The sequence below is a fragment of the Tenrec ecaudatus genome, chromosome 1, assembly GCF_050624435.1.
Source record: "Tenrec ecaudatus isolate mTenEca1 chromosome 1, mTenEca1.hap1, whole genome shotgun sequence".
In the NCBI taxonomy this organism is placed as follows: domain Eukaryota; kingdom Metazoa; phylum Chordata; class Mammalia; order Afrosoricida; family Tenrecidae; genus Tenrec; species Tenrec ecaudatus.
Window position 1 is genome coordinate 309,995,470 of NC_134530.1, and position 14,521 is coordinate 310,009,990.

Below are 14,521 nucleotides of genomic sequence, written 5' to 3' on the forward strand. Positions count from 1 at the left end.
GATCTGGAAACACAGGGAATCTAGGACAGATGAACCCCTCGGGATCAACGGTGAGAGTGGCGATACCGGGAGGGAAGGGGTGGGTAGAAAAGCAGACCCGATCTCAGGGATCTACATATAACCTCCTCTCTAGCGGGGATGGGCAACAGGAAAGTGGGTGAAGGGAGACGCCGGGCAGTGTAAGATAAGATAAAATAATAATTTATAAATCATTAGGGGTTCATGAGGGAGGGGAAAGGAGGAAGGGAAAGGGAGGGCAAAAAGGAAAATGAGCTGATTCCAGGAACCCAAAAGGAAGGCAAATTTTGAGAATGATGAGGGCAATGAATGTATAAGGGTGGTTTACTCAATTGATGTATGTATGGATTGTGATAAGAGTTGTATGAGCCCCAATAAAATGATTTTTAAAAAATAATTAATAAATACACATTACTAGACTGTGAGCCTGAGAAGTCAGAAAAGCCACAGTCCGAGCAAAGTAAGACACTTCCTGAAGTGTAAGGGAAACACACCCAAAACACATCGCAAAACCAGGCACATCTCTTAGAAAGCACTTTCTGATCAAACAGACTGGTAAGCAGCAGAACAAGAGCACTGAACATCACTCTCTCCTTAAGAGAGTTAGAGCTTGCTATTTCCTGCACGTGGTGGCTGCTGATCATATGGGATGAAGAGGCATCTTAGCAGAAACCTTGCTGAAGATGCTGAAGACTCCCAGCTAGAGATACTCATGCTGACCTCTTCCTGCACTTGGTGACTATGAGTTCCCAGGATCGAGAGGCCTTCTCAGGCAGAGTTTCTTCACTGGAGGAAGTGTCACTAACCACAGACCCCAGAATCCATGACTTTCCTAGCGAAGCGCTCTTTCTTGCCTAATGCTGATCACGGGTTCCCCAGAGCCAACAACCTTTAAAGACATTTGTCTTCCTTGCCGGACTTTGACAAGGCATCTATCTCAGGCTGGTGACCTAGACTCTTTTGATTAATATTTGCTTTTTAGATTTGAAAATGGGACTCTTTTCCTCAGAGAACTTATGGCACACCCGCTTTGTGAGATATCGCAACTAATAACCTATGAGGAGTGGGAGCGTGCGCACATTGTGTTTTAACCTTTGTCCTTTTATGGATGTGTGGCTGTCAGTCACAGTGAATAAAATCCAAGCATAACAAAGATGATTCAATGTCATTGTATATGTTCTGGGATTTGCTTTAAAAAGAGGGCCACCAGAAACAGAGGAAGACAATCAAGGAGACGGGTTGGCACAGAGGCTGCAACAATTGGCTCAAACATAGCAATTGTGAGGATGGGGCAGGGGTAGACAGTGTTTCATTCTGTTGAACATAGGGTCACTGTGCATGAGAACCAATTTGAAGGCATCTAACAACTTTTACAGTGGGAACCCACTGCACGAGTCTTAACATAAATTCAGTTTCCATTGAATTATTTCTGGTCCTTAATCAGCAAGGTGAAAAACTTTGCCCTTGGCCATGGAATATTTGAAAGTAGAATGTTATCATTTCCCTAGGCGGCGCAGGTAGAACAGCCTCCCACATCACCTTGCATGAAAGTTGATGTATCAGCAAAATTGAAATTCACACCCTGACCCCGATGGTCCGAGGGCCCCAGAAAGAATCTGGTAAACTTTTGGAATCTGTAATCTTGTATGTATCACAATCCTTGTCCTTGTCCCCCTTCAGTAGTTCCACCTCTAACCGTAATGAGTTGATCTGCCAAAAATCATAATTGTGTAATGCATTGATTTTGTTTCCCGTGTTCTACAATTGGCCCCATGGCTATGAATCCTGTAGACACCAGTATGGTCTCATACTAATGGTTTCCCTAACCAGATTATTTGTCTTTGCCCTGTTTAAAACTTCATAAAGGGATCTCTATAAAATATATTATAATTTGGAGTCTTTGTCTTCCCCACTGAATAAATGTAACAGTGGGGCTCGAGGTAGAAATTGTCAGAAAGAGGAGTCTTGCTATAACTGCCCAGCATTGACTACAGGGGTTGCATGTGAGTGGGTTTCCTTTGAAGATCTGATTGTGTGTGGTTCTGTATCTTGAGAGCGAGATGTTGGAGATATGTGGGTCCTTGGTTCATCATTCCTGGGAGCACTGATAAATTCTTGTTTGTTTCCTTTTGTGCTGCGTCCTGACATCTAAGTCCATTTAGAACCATAACACTGTAGGAAGAGTCTGTGCCCTGGAGCAGCAGAGCTAAGTTACTAACTCCAACTTAGAGAGAAAAAGAGAAGTTTATTAGATGCTAACACCAGTAGGGAATCTGACAGAAATACAAGCTATCCTGATGGAACTTCATTTTAAATCAGAACAGAGAGAGAGTATATGCTTTTTACTTTTGAATTCACACCCTAAGGGATTCACATACAGTTCACATTAACTAGGGTTTCAGAACAATTGTGGGATGCAATAGTTGATGAGCAAGCAGATAAAATAATAAGGCTCTTTGGCAATAAATGATAGACTTCGGGCAGTCTCACAGTGTCTTTATGAACTAATAAGATAGCAAGATTAGCTTTCTTTGGGATGGTTTTCAGGAGCCCTCTGAAACAGGAATGGTTCTGGGGCCCTCGGACTATCTTGATAATGGGATGACTATTGACTTTGCTGCGCTGGTGCCTAGTGGTTACACATTGGGCTGCTAATCTCAAGGTTAGCAGTTTGAAACCACCAGCACTCTGTGGGAGAAAGATGAAGCTTTCTAAGTGGTAAAGAATTGCACTCTTGGAAGCCCACGGAGGCAGTTCTACCCTGTCCTGAAGGGTTGCTATGGATCGAAATCAAATTGATGGCATTGAGTTTGGCTTTGTTTTTTATTCGGAGGATGGCTCTGAGTTATCTGGAGTTTCTGGAAGTATCATGTTTGACTCTGAGCGATTGAACATGTTATACAAATTCCAAAGGGACTAAGGTGGAGGAGAAGGCAAGCATGTGGTAAATTAGGTTAGCTATAGTAAAAGAATTAGTTTCCATATGTTTGGCTAAACAAGCATTGCAAGCATCGAGGTGGTTATCTGCTTGGAAGGCTGGCTAACACTATCAGTGCAGTCTGGCTATAGAGGTATTCTTTGGTGGAGGTTATATGTATTTTTTAGCAGGGGTGGTCTGCAAATAATAGTGTCTTAGTTCTGCACTGCATCTACACCCTAAACTACCCAGGCAGACAGTTAGTATTACTTTGAAAACTTCCCCTTTCCAACAGAACTTTTATTACCAATCTCACAATTTGTTCTGGCTGTACTGGTGTACCTACCGACTCTTGGTAAGCAACAAACTAGAACTGTAAGTGGGCACAGTGGTAGGAGAGGGAAATAGGACAGTCTACCAGGAAGGCCAGCAGGAGTCCTGGTCGGCTGGATCCTGAGGAACGGGTCTGAGTTGAGTGTGGAAGACATGAGAAACTAAGACTCAAATGCACTCTGGTGTGTATGTCTACTTGCATTGCACGTGCAGACAGGCCATGCCAGAAAATTCCAGGCAGCTTAAAGACTACTAGGAATGAGGCAGGAATAGCTACGGACATCAACCATTCCATGGATGCTTCATTCATCTACAAAGTATGGATACCCATTGAGAGAAGTGGAATTCCAGAACATTTCATTTCACTGTGATCTTACAGAATTTGTACATGGGTCAAGAGACAGTTGTGCGGACAGAACAAGGGCATCCTGCATGGCTTATACTCAGGAAAGGTGTGTGTCAGGGTTGCATCCTTTTGCCACACCTATTCAATCGGTATGCTTAACAAATAAGTAGAGAAAATGGATTATCCGAAAAATCATGCAGCATCAAGATGGGATGCAGATTTATTTTCAAGCTGCAATATGCAGATGATACAACCTTGCTTGCTGAAAGTAAGGAGGACTTGAAGCACTTGCTGATGCAGATCAAGGATTACAGTCTTTAATATGGATTGAAATTCAATGTGAAAAAGACCCAAATCCTCACAGCTGGGCCAATCGGTAACATTGTGATAAATAGAGAAAAGATTTTAGTTGTTAAGAATTTTATCTCGGTTGGATCCACAAGCCAATGCTCAGGGAAGCAGCAGTTAAGAGATCACACCATATATGTCATTGGGTGAGTAGGCTGCTCAAACCCTCTTCAAAGAGCTGAAAAGCAAAAATGTCACTTTGAGCACCGAGGTGCATTGAAGCCTTAGTCCTCTATTGTCTTCATGTGCATGTGAAAGTTGGACAGTGAATAAGGAAAACCGAAGTAGAATCTCATTGAAGTACGGTACTGATGAAGTATATTGAAAGTACCATGGACTGCCCAAAGAACCCACAGATCGTCTTGGAAGAAATAGAGCAGAATGCTCCTTAGAACCAAGGCTGGTGATACGTGCTATAGACATATTGTCAGGAAAGACCCGTCCCTGGAGAATGATATCATGCTTGGTAAAGTAGAAGGGCAGCAGAAAAAGAGGAAGACCCTCAGCAAGATGGATTGATACAATGGCTGGAAAAAGGGGCTCCAATATCAGACCCATTGTGAGGCTAGAGCAGGATGGGCACTGTTTCGTTCTGATGTGCATGGTGTTCCATTGAGTCGGAACCAGCTTGAGACACCTAACAACACCACGTTCATCTGTGAATAGAGCCAAATGAATAAGACACGCAATGTTGAGAAAGCAAAAGCCAATGATATCTATTTATAAAAAAGCAAATAGCAAACAACAACTACAGATTCTCAAAGTATAAACTCTTATCCTGCCCCATATTAATCATGTCCATCCTTATTTTGTTGGGCAGGCTGTTTAGGTCGGATGTTGTGTTCATGTCACCACGGCCTCCAGCTACTACCACCCTGATTGGGGGACCTACACGGCACTTGAGGTTTCTGCTCTACTGTCCCCACCTTGCTAACTGAACCTGATGGTTCACACAACCTAGCGCCCTGCTGCCCATGGAAGATGAGTTGTACAACCCTGTACTGGTCATCCTCCAGCATCTCTCATCTTGCATAAATAAGTGTTAGCTCTGGTGGCAAATCTCCTGCCCAGAGGTGACTGGCTTCACTATTTTGTAAGATCCCCACAGAGAATCTTCCAAGGTGATCCCTGTACAGGGCACACACACACTACTCCCCTCCACTGGCATGTCTCATAGCTCTTTTAACTATGCCAGTAAATCTTCTGACCAGATGCACTCAGCCTTATCTCTGTGGGCTGGTAAGCTGACCACAATGGCCTTGTTTCACCGAACAGCAAGCCCACCACCAGCCAATGACTCTCATCATAGATAGTGGTCACCCTTTCTTTGAGCTTATAAGCTTCTCAATTCAGGGATCCCAAGTCCTTGGGTCAGTGTGCTCTGCTTCAGACTCTCCTTGATGGTAGCATTCTTCACACATGCTGTGCGGGCTTGGCTCTCATTTAAGCAAACTCTTCATCAGTGTGAAGGCTGACCCTCCCTGTAGGCCCACATATTGACCACTCTCCTTGGTGGACTGCAAGTCACTCATTGGCGTAGTAAACAGCCTGTCTTGTTTATCTCGTGTTGCAGTAGCACAAAGAGAAAATGCTTTTCAAATTCGGAACAGACAGGAAGAGGAAGGCTCTGACAGCTTTGAGATGTGCCCCTTATCCCTTCGCAGTTTCTGGTTCTGGTTCCTGGTCAACCCTAAAGGTGTGGCCTCTATCTTCTTCCACCTGTGCTGCTCTTCTTTTCTTGATTGCCCCATTAATTGATATACCTCAAAGAAGATCGGCTTAAGCACACCCTACCCTAATACTGCCTCCTTAATATAACAAAGCAAACTCACTAAAAAAATGAGATTTTAGCCACAGGTATAAGGGTTAGGATTTACAAACTCATTTAAAAAATGAGATTTTAGCCTCAGGTATAGGGGTTAGGATTTACTGGATTTTAAGGAAACACAATTCAATCCTAAACTGATTCATCAGTCCTCCTCAGTGGACCATAAGATAATCCAATTTGCCTAGTAAACTGATCCATCATTTTAATTGATTGTGGGAGTTAAAATTCATATCTAGAAATGGCATATAAAAGCAATTCACTGCATCACACCTGGAGTCCTCTCTCACAAACACCCAAATGCAAGCATAACTCTCTTTCAGCTATATTTTAATTTTGGTGAGTCATCAGTGACTGCTCCAAGGTTGAGCAATGTTTCCCGTTAGCATTGCAGGGCCAGATGATATGTATTTAGACACACTCTAAGATCAGATCTCACTTATTTTTAAAAGGGAACCATCAGTATGTGTCATAGACATGCATCCAACGCTGAAGAAGACAGTGCTGTTCTTGGAGGTGGTTTTGTCGATTTGTGCAAAGGAGAGAGGAATAAAGAAGTAGACACTAAGAGAACCACTGCCTTCAAAAATCAAGGGACAAACGAAGGGACAATAGGCTCCAGTGGCAAACAGCAGCTTTCGACCCATATGCAGCTCTTTTGGTACTTACTGTGTTAGTCTGGGTAGACTAGAGAAACAAATCCATGGACACAGGTGTGTATGAGAAAGAGTTTTATCTATAAGAGGAATTGAGCATTGAGAAAACCATACCAGCCCAGTCCAGATCAAGTCCACAAGTCCGATATTGGCCCCTATGCCCGATACCAATCTATAAAGTCCTCTTCAAACTCCTGAAATACATGCAATGATACTGAATGTAGAAGGTCACAAGCCATTGGGTAAAAAGTCTTTGGGTCCAGTGGCATTGTAAGTATCTCAGCGCTGGCAAGGGTCTCTCTGTGGTTTCTCCAGCTTCTGAGGTCTGGTTGCGTCCATGTAGCTTGTCTTCTGCAGTGTCTCCCGGAGAGTGGCAGAGAGAGAGAAGTATCTCCCGCCTCCAAGGAGGAAGTAGCAGATTTCCCAGAATTCTCAGGAGAAGGCCATGCCCACAGAGAAGTCTCATTGGCTATCTCCAGATTGACAGCCTAGACTCCACCCTTACACTCTGAATCCTTAAATTGACACGAGATTAGGTGACTACCACAGGTACATACACGTGGCTTTAAAATAAAATGGAAACTTTTTTCAAGGATTTTTTTCAGATAAAGGCTATTTCATAAAAATATACTTATGGCTGTAGAATAATTTTTAAATTAGTATGCAGGAAAGGAATGGCTCTTCCATCTCAAAAGTTTTCCGTCCCATTGGCTAGAGGGTAGATGGTGTTAACCTGGGTGAAAGGGAAGCTTGATAATATTCAACAAGGAAGAAAAGAGAAAAAGGAGGCCAAGGAAAATTATTGGGAAATTTGGTAAATCGTTGAGTACAAATGTGATAATCTGATATATACCCCTACTTCACTCACAATAAAACATTAAAAAAAATTAGTGGACAGCAATATCATAGGAGAGCATACTCCCCAAAAGCAGAATTGCACTGGACGGAGTATAGCTTTCACAGTATGCATTTTCCCCACCAGGTGAGCATCCAGCACCTTTCTGAGTTAGTGAACCCATTGGCATCACCTGGGAAGGTTCTCTCTGGACACAGTGAATTTTTGTGTGTGAAAGCAGTCTTGTTCGAACCTCATTTTTTGTGATGTCCTATTTAAGAGAACAGCATGTGGCTGTGAAATTTGTTTCCTGCTTGGGAAGAGTGCCACAGAAACTGCTGTGATGTTGAACACAGCTTACAAAGACACTGCTATGGAAACTTCTCAAGTGTACGAGTGGTTTTCTCATTTCAAAAAGATGCGATGTTGATTGACGACAAACCTCATTCTGGACATCATCAGCTTCCCAAAGGACAAAGCTGTTGACTTGCAGTGCATTTAGAGTTTGTTCCACCAGGTCAGATTATTATCAGAAGATTTCTATTTTAGAGGTTTTGAAAAGATTGCATAATACTTTGTGACAAAATTAGCCCTGATTTGTGGCAGATGGGGTACTGGTTTTGCCACCACGACAATGTACCAGCTTACACAGTCATCTCATTGTGCCAGATTTTGGCTAAAATCAGCACGCCTCTCTTGCCCCACACACCTTACTCACCTGACCTCACTCCATGTGTCTTCTTTTTGTTTCCGTGAATGAAGAGGGACCTGAAAGGACAGCAATTTGACCATGTAGAAGAGGTTTAGGGAAAAAAATGATAAAGGTGCTGTCAGCCATCTAAACAGAGTAGTTTGAAAATGTTTCCAAAAAATAAAATAAAGAAAAATGTTTCCAAGAATGGAATCGCCCGAAATGAAATGATCCCCTCCTGCGAAGCCTATGGGGCACTGTGCAGCGAGGCCTGTTGGGTGGCAGCAACGCTGTGGTCCCTGAGGTCCCGGAGCTGGTCCGATGGGCCTGGCGCTCAGAAATGATGAATTGATCAGATAGACGAGGCCGGGCTTGTCCTGGGCCTCTGATTATCGAGGCGATTCTGATCTGGAAAAAAAAAAAAAAGAAGAATGGAATCGCGGATTTGACAAATGTATTAAGTGTAATGGAGAGTACTTTGAAGGTGATAAGTTTGTCTTGTAAAATAAAAATTAAATGCATAGCTTTGAAAAAATCTGTTTTGGGGGGTACCTCCTCATAAAAAAGGAAATTATTAGGGAATTGCAAATCATAATAAGATCAGTTTATACCCCTAGGCCACTGGGATTACATTGTATACAGAAAGAGAGCGAGAGAGTGAGTGAGAGAGAGAGAGAAAGGGAGCAAAAGTTAAAAAGAAATGTTGTCAAGGATGGAAAGAAATTGACACCCTCATTTATTGGTGGGAGGAATGCAAACTGGTGCAGCTGGAAAACAATGTGGCAAGTTCTCAGGCTGAGAATGGAATTATTATATGGCCAAACAATTCCACTCTGAGTATATACTCCAAAGACTTGAAGGTAGGAACCCAAACCGATACTTTTGAACTAATATTCATTTCAGCAGAACTCACAATAGCCAAAAAGTGGAAGCAATCCAAGTGCCCATGGACAGATGAATTTTAAAAAAACCAACAGTGTCCTATAAATATACAATATTACTCAGCCATAAAGAAAATGTAGTCATGATACAGTCTGTGGCTAAGATGCCTTGGAAACTATTGAGTGAAATAAGACAGATAAAAAAATTGATTTTTATCTGAATTGACATTATGAAATTAAACCTATTCATGAGCCCTGCGATCTGACAAAATTTTATTTCTACCGTTACAAATTCTCATTTCCTTGGTAATACCCTTGATTTCTCACATCCTATTGAATATATGGTATCTCTGTTTTGCTTCAGGGTTGAAATCAGGAAAACCCAGCATGTACCTCTAAAGCTGCATTAAATTAATTTTCACATGTCTTCAGCTTGAAGCTCACTTTCAAAAGCCTAAAACTGTTGGTAAACCCAATGGTGAAGCCAAATGTTTATCCTTAAATTTACTTCTAAAAACAAACGTGTACCCATGACTTTAAATAGTTTTTGCACCGTTTCTGAATATAGCAAAGAGCATTGCCCACACATCTGCATGACAAGCTACAGGGAACACGCCCTAAATCCACATGCCTATTCTGGAAAATCAGGGGGTGGGGTGGGATGGAATTTTTGTCTGTAACTATAAGACCTCCGCAGCAACCAGGGAGGCTGAAATGGCAAGAGGATCCCTAAAGCAGGGTCTTTTGTGTTCTCTCCTTCTGCTCTGACTGGTGGTGCTGGGGAGCAAGCTCGCTCTCACTCCAAGACGTGATAAAGAACAGGAACGTGGGCTAAGGGAGACAGTGGGCTGTGTAAGATATGAAAATCACAATAATTATTTATCATTTATCAGTGGCCATAAGGGTGGGAGGGTGTGGGGAGGGAGGGATAAAAGAGGAGCTGATACCAAAGGCTCAAACAGAAAGAAAATATTTTGAAAACGATGATGGCAAGCTATGTACAAATGTGCTTGATACAATTGGTGTCTGGGTTGTGATAAGAGCTGTAAGAGTCCCCAATAAAGTGATTTATTAAAATTAAAAACAAAACGAAAACAGCTTAGAGGCTCTCCCAAGGCAAAGTGTAGGATTTAAGAAAGAATTGTCACATCATGATCTTGACTTTTCGTGATGATTCGAGATCATTTCCCAAGAGGGAAGAGATGTTTGTGGCCTCAGCATTCTTTTGGTAAGGCTTTGGCATCCTAATGAATACTCGCTCCCACCCCCACCCCATAACGATACTCTACTGAAGCAGCACATCGGCCACAATTGAGTTGTCATGAAGGTAAAAGAAAGTGTGAGGCCTTTGTGGTTCAGTGGTAAAAAATCCTGCATTCTGTGCAGAGACCTAGCTGGTGCACCTGCTGCCCAGTCCCCGCCCATCTGTCAGGGGAGGCTTTTGTGTTACTATGATGCATAATGGGTTTCAAAGAAGCTTCCAGACTAGGAACATGGGCTGGGCAATATGCTTCTGAAAACCAGCCAGTGAACGCCCTATAGTTCACCATAATCCAATCTGCAACTAATCCTGGGTCATGTGCAGGACGGAGCCATGTTTCCTTCCGATGTGTTTGGGTTGGCCTTAAGTTAGGAGCCCACTGGATGGTAGCTAACAACAAAAGTAATGCAGAGAGTAGGCAAGTGGATTCATTCTAGACTCAGCCCTTGCTGCTAACTAATGCCGGGGCCCTACGCAGCAATCATCTGATTTGTGCTTGAGCTTCCTGCATAGAGAATAAGGAAGCTGGCTCCCTGATATTCCTTCCAGTGCTGGGATGTCACTGCTATATAACGCTGGCCTCCTAACCTTTAGATTCGTGTAAACCCAGTAAACCGGTGCATTCTGTCTGAAAGTTGGGGGCTGTGTATGTCTGCACCAGTATTGGCTGAACAGTGTTTTCGAGTGAGGCGCTATGTAAGATGCTATGGAGACCAAGGTGACTAAGACACAAGCCTTGTCTTCCAGGTCTCTTCATCTGTGATCTTGTTAAAGAGATAGCTACATAGCCCTGAAGAGGTGGAGGGAACTAGGCACGGAGCATTTGGGGGTACTGTTTTGCAGGGCATTTAGGGGGAGTCTGCAGAGGAAGGCTTGAGGGAGGAAGGACTTGGCAGCCCCATACGGTGGCAGGTGGCATGTGTTTCAACATTTATGAAGCACAGGGGATCAGGGCCCTGAGCAGAAACTGAGTTCATCCCAGTGCAGTGGAAGCCCAGATTCCCAGGGAAGGTGGTGGCCTGTGCCATCAACGGGCTCTTGGGAATGGGAGCCCTGTGTTCCTTCGGCCAGCTTCAGAGGCCAGTCATTCAGAAAACATAGCACCCATGTTCTTCTCACAAAGACCTAGAATATCAGCTGACAAAACGATGAAGGTTTTCTGCAGGTGATGAAGTTACCAAAGTCCCTGTAGCCTTTTGGAATTCCCGTAGGATAATTCGATTCTGCGGAGTGGGTCAGTATGAGAACTATCTCTTCATATGCTTTATTAGACCCTTACAGAGTGTGGGCTCTGAAGAATGTTAGTTTAGCATGCGAGGGACTGAGGAAGAGCGTCACTCACCCAAGGCCTATAGGAAATCAGGTAAAAATCCTAAAGTTTGGGGATTAATACTTTCCACCCATCACAGCCCAGGTCCCTGATAGATGGTGTAAGAGAACAAAATGCAACAGAATTTTGGAGCTATGCGTTCTATTATTATTGAACAATTAAATAGAGAGTTTTTCCATGCATTGAGCTAAACAAACTTCTTTCTACCTCTCAAAAGCCCAAAATAGACATTTTGTTTAATTATACATTTTATGTTATACTTCATTTAAGCTCTCTCCCTTAAAAATATTTTTAAAAGGCATAATGAGCATATTATACAATTCAATCACATCAAGAAGAGTTGCGCAACCACAATAAACTTCAGGACATATTCTTCCTTCTTGTGTCCACTGATGTGGACTCCCTGCTCCCCTCAAGCTCCCCTCTGTGCCCCAGATAATAGCTAATCCTGCTATTGTCTTCATAGACCTACCTACCCTGACTTCCCTATACAGAAAAACATACAAAGCAAAAAACCAGAAATCAAAAAAGGACCAAACAACGATGACCACATAAAACAGAAAAAAAGAACAATATCAGGTGAAAATTTTTGAATGCTGAGACATATTAAATATTAGAATATTTAATAATGAAAATATTAAGAATTTTTTAATGAGAAGAAATTCAAAATGGGTCCAAAGGGAGATGAGGTAGCAAGGTGTCATGCTCTTGCGTAAAGACAGCTACAGGAATCCACTTTACGATGCACTTTGATTTGAACAAGATTCACATTCCTCTGATGATCAGGTGGTAGCCACTGGAGACTCAGTCTGTGCTGGGTCCATGTAAATGGGTTTGAATTTCCACTAGTATCCATGGAGTGCTGAAGCCCAGGCATTTCAAATCTAGGCTCCTCAGGATTTGGATTTTATTCTTTACAATCTTTGGTTCGCACATGCTCGTGTGCTTCTGTGAAGACTTACCTGACACTTCACTTCAATGGCTGCTTGATTTAAGACAAGCCTTTAAGACCTGACCTCAAACATTGTTTTTTCTGATAGCTGACCACCACCTTATTTATTTACCACTTGCCTATAGCACCCATATATGTAGTGATCTTCTCAGGAAGGTGAGTGCCTGCCGAGCTGGGCCATATCACAAGACGTAATTCTTCTTATATTAGGTCAATGATAAAGTGAGATCCAAAAATCCCTTCATATGTCTGTGATTTATACATAACTCTGGTTCACTTTAAAGATTTAATTGTCATTGTATTGGAGTACATCATAAATCATCCTCATGGTGCATAAGTTAATTCTGTTGATAGTATCATTATTTTAGCCAGTGGTGGAGAATTAAATCACAGTTGATAAAAGGAATTTATACATATGTAGGATAGCTTTTTAGATCACAATACATGAATTGGTGACTTGTACAGTTTCAAAACGTAGGTGACTGGATACTAGTTATACAAACTTAGAGGGTTGGAGATAGCCCAATACTTCCAGTAACACTCATTTATAACGGCAGAACCGCGCATGGTAGACTAACATGTCACAAAAAAGCAGAGAGCGCAGGAGAACAGCAAATATATGGTGATTCCAGATGGCCATTCGATGAGCACCCTCAAGGCAATATATCTGAACCAAATCAAAGTCCTGTGACCCTCAATCCCCTCAACTTGGGATAGTAGTCCCCTGTTCCTTCTCCCACGAGGGCATTTCAGTTGTGAGTTCAAGGGCGTATTTCCAGTCCTTAGATCTGCTATCAGCTAGGTTGCTTAGTAGGAACTCCCGTTTAAGTCCTTCTGATGTGGTCAATGAAGGGCGTTTTGCACTCTGAAATCAAAGAGTCTAATGTCAGAATTGACCCCAACAGACTGGCTGGGTTACGGGGTGCTGGATAGAAAGGTTAAAGCCCTGTTGAGCAGAGGATATGACACGTGTAGGCTTATCAGAGTCCGGTGCATTCATTGTTAACTGTGTATCTTTAAAAATGTAGGTGTTTTCGCTTTTTAGGTGGTGTTTTCTTACACTGTCGAGACTAATTCTCTGATATGTCATTGCCAAGTTTTGCTTTGGTTTTTTTCCCCAGTATGTGGTGTTGGATTGAGGAAGGGAACGCGAGCTCACCTTTGGCGCCCGGAAGAATTACGACCAGTTGAGATGCAAAAGTGGCAAAAGGAGTTTATTCGCTAGCTCGAGCTAGGGCTTCCCTCCCTCCACTGCCCAGTGCAGCGTCCAAAGGGAATCAGCCCCGAGTTCTTTGTTCCCTGGGCTTTTATGGGGCTAGGGACCAGGGGCAGTCCAGTGTTGCTGTTCTTTAAATTTATTGGAGAAAACTTCTGGTGCCAGCCTTGTCCAGTGGTGGTTGGCAAGCAGTTTCACGCGTATTTTCTTGACTGGTCAGTGGGGGTGGGGTCACTGCTCCCTACTGGTCAGTCTGGGACAGGTGATGCCTTCTCTGACGGAATTACCTCAGTGTCCAGGAATCTGAAATTAGAGCTTAAGCCTGCCCCAGACTTTGGTTTTATTCAGCCTGTCATGGTGCTTGTACCAGCAATTGTAAACCAGGACCCCACAGTGGTTTCTCTTTTAAATCTTTTGATGCACACAATGTCTTATTTTTAGCAGGTCCCAATTATCTATTTTGTCTTCTGTTGTTTATACATTTTTATTTCTGTTTGATAATAACTTTATTCCATAGTTTATGGCCATGTTTGTCCCTATTTTTTCTTTGATAATTTTTCATAGTTTTAGGTTTGGGTTTTAGGTCCATCACCCATCTTGAGTTCACTTTTGAAGTCCAGTGTAAGATATGATTTCTGTCTCATTTTTTGAGAAACTGATATCCAAAATTTTTTCAGAAATTTAATCCTTCCTGCATGCATGGTGTGAATCTCATTTGGTCCTGATGTATTATTTTATTTTTTATGTGTTGCTAAATCCTGTTCATTAGAATTGTGTTGATAATTTTTGTGTCTATGTCCTTAAGGAATTTTAGTCTATAATTGTTTTTTATGGTTATTTCTTTGCTTGGCTTTGGTATCAGGTCATTTCTTTATATTAATTCGGAAGTATTCCCCGCCTCTCCATATTCTG

At 42.4% G+C, this 14,521-nt stretch overlaps 1 protein-coding gene and 1 non-coding gene across 3 annotated transcripts in view; both read left to right on the forward strand.

The window, feature by feature from the left end:
• The window catches only part of SLC35F3 (solute carrier family 35 member F3), a 546,340-nt gene that overhangs the window by 486,072 nt on the left and 45,747 nt on the right, over nucleotides 1–14,521 (forward strand). The gene's annotated exons all lie outside the window — the stretch shown is intronic.
• LOC142437931 (small Cajal body-specific RNA 2) lies at nucleotides 8,199–8,380 on the forward strand. The gene has a single exon (XR_012782430.1).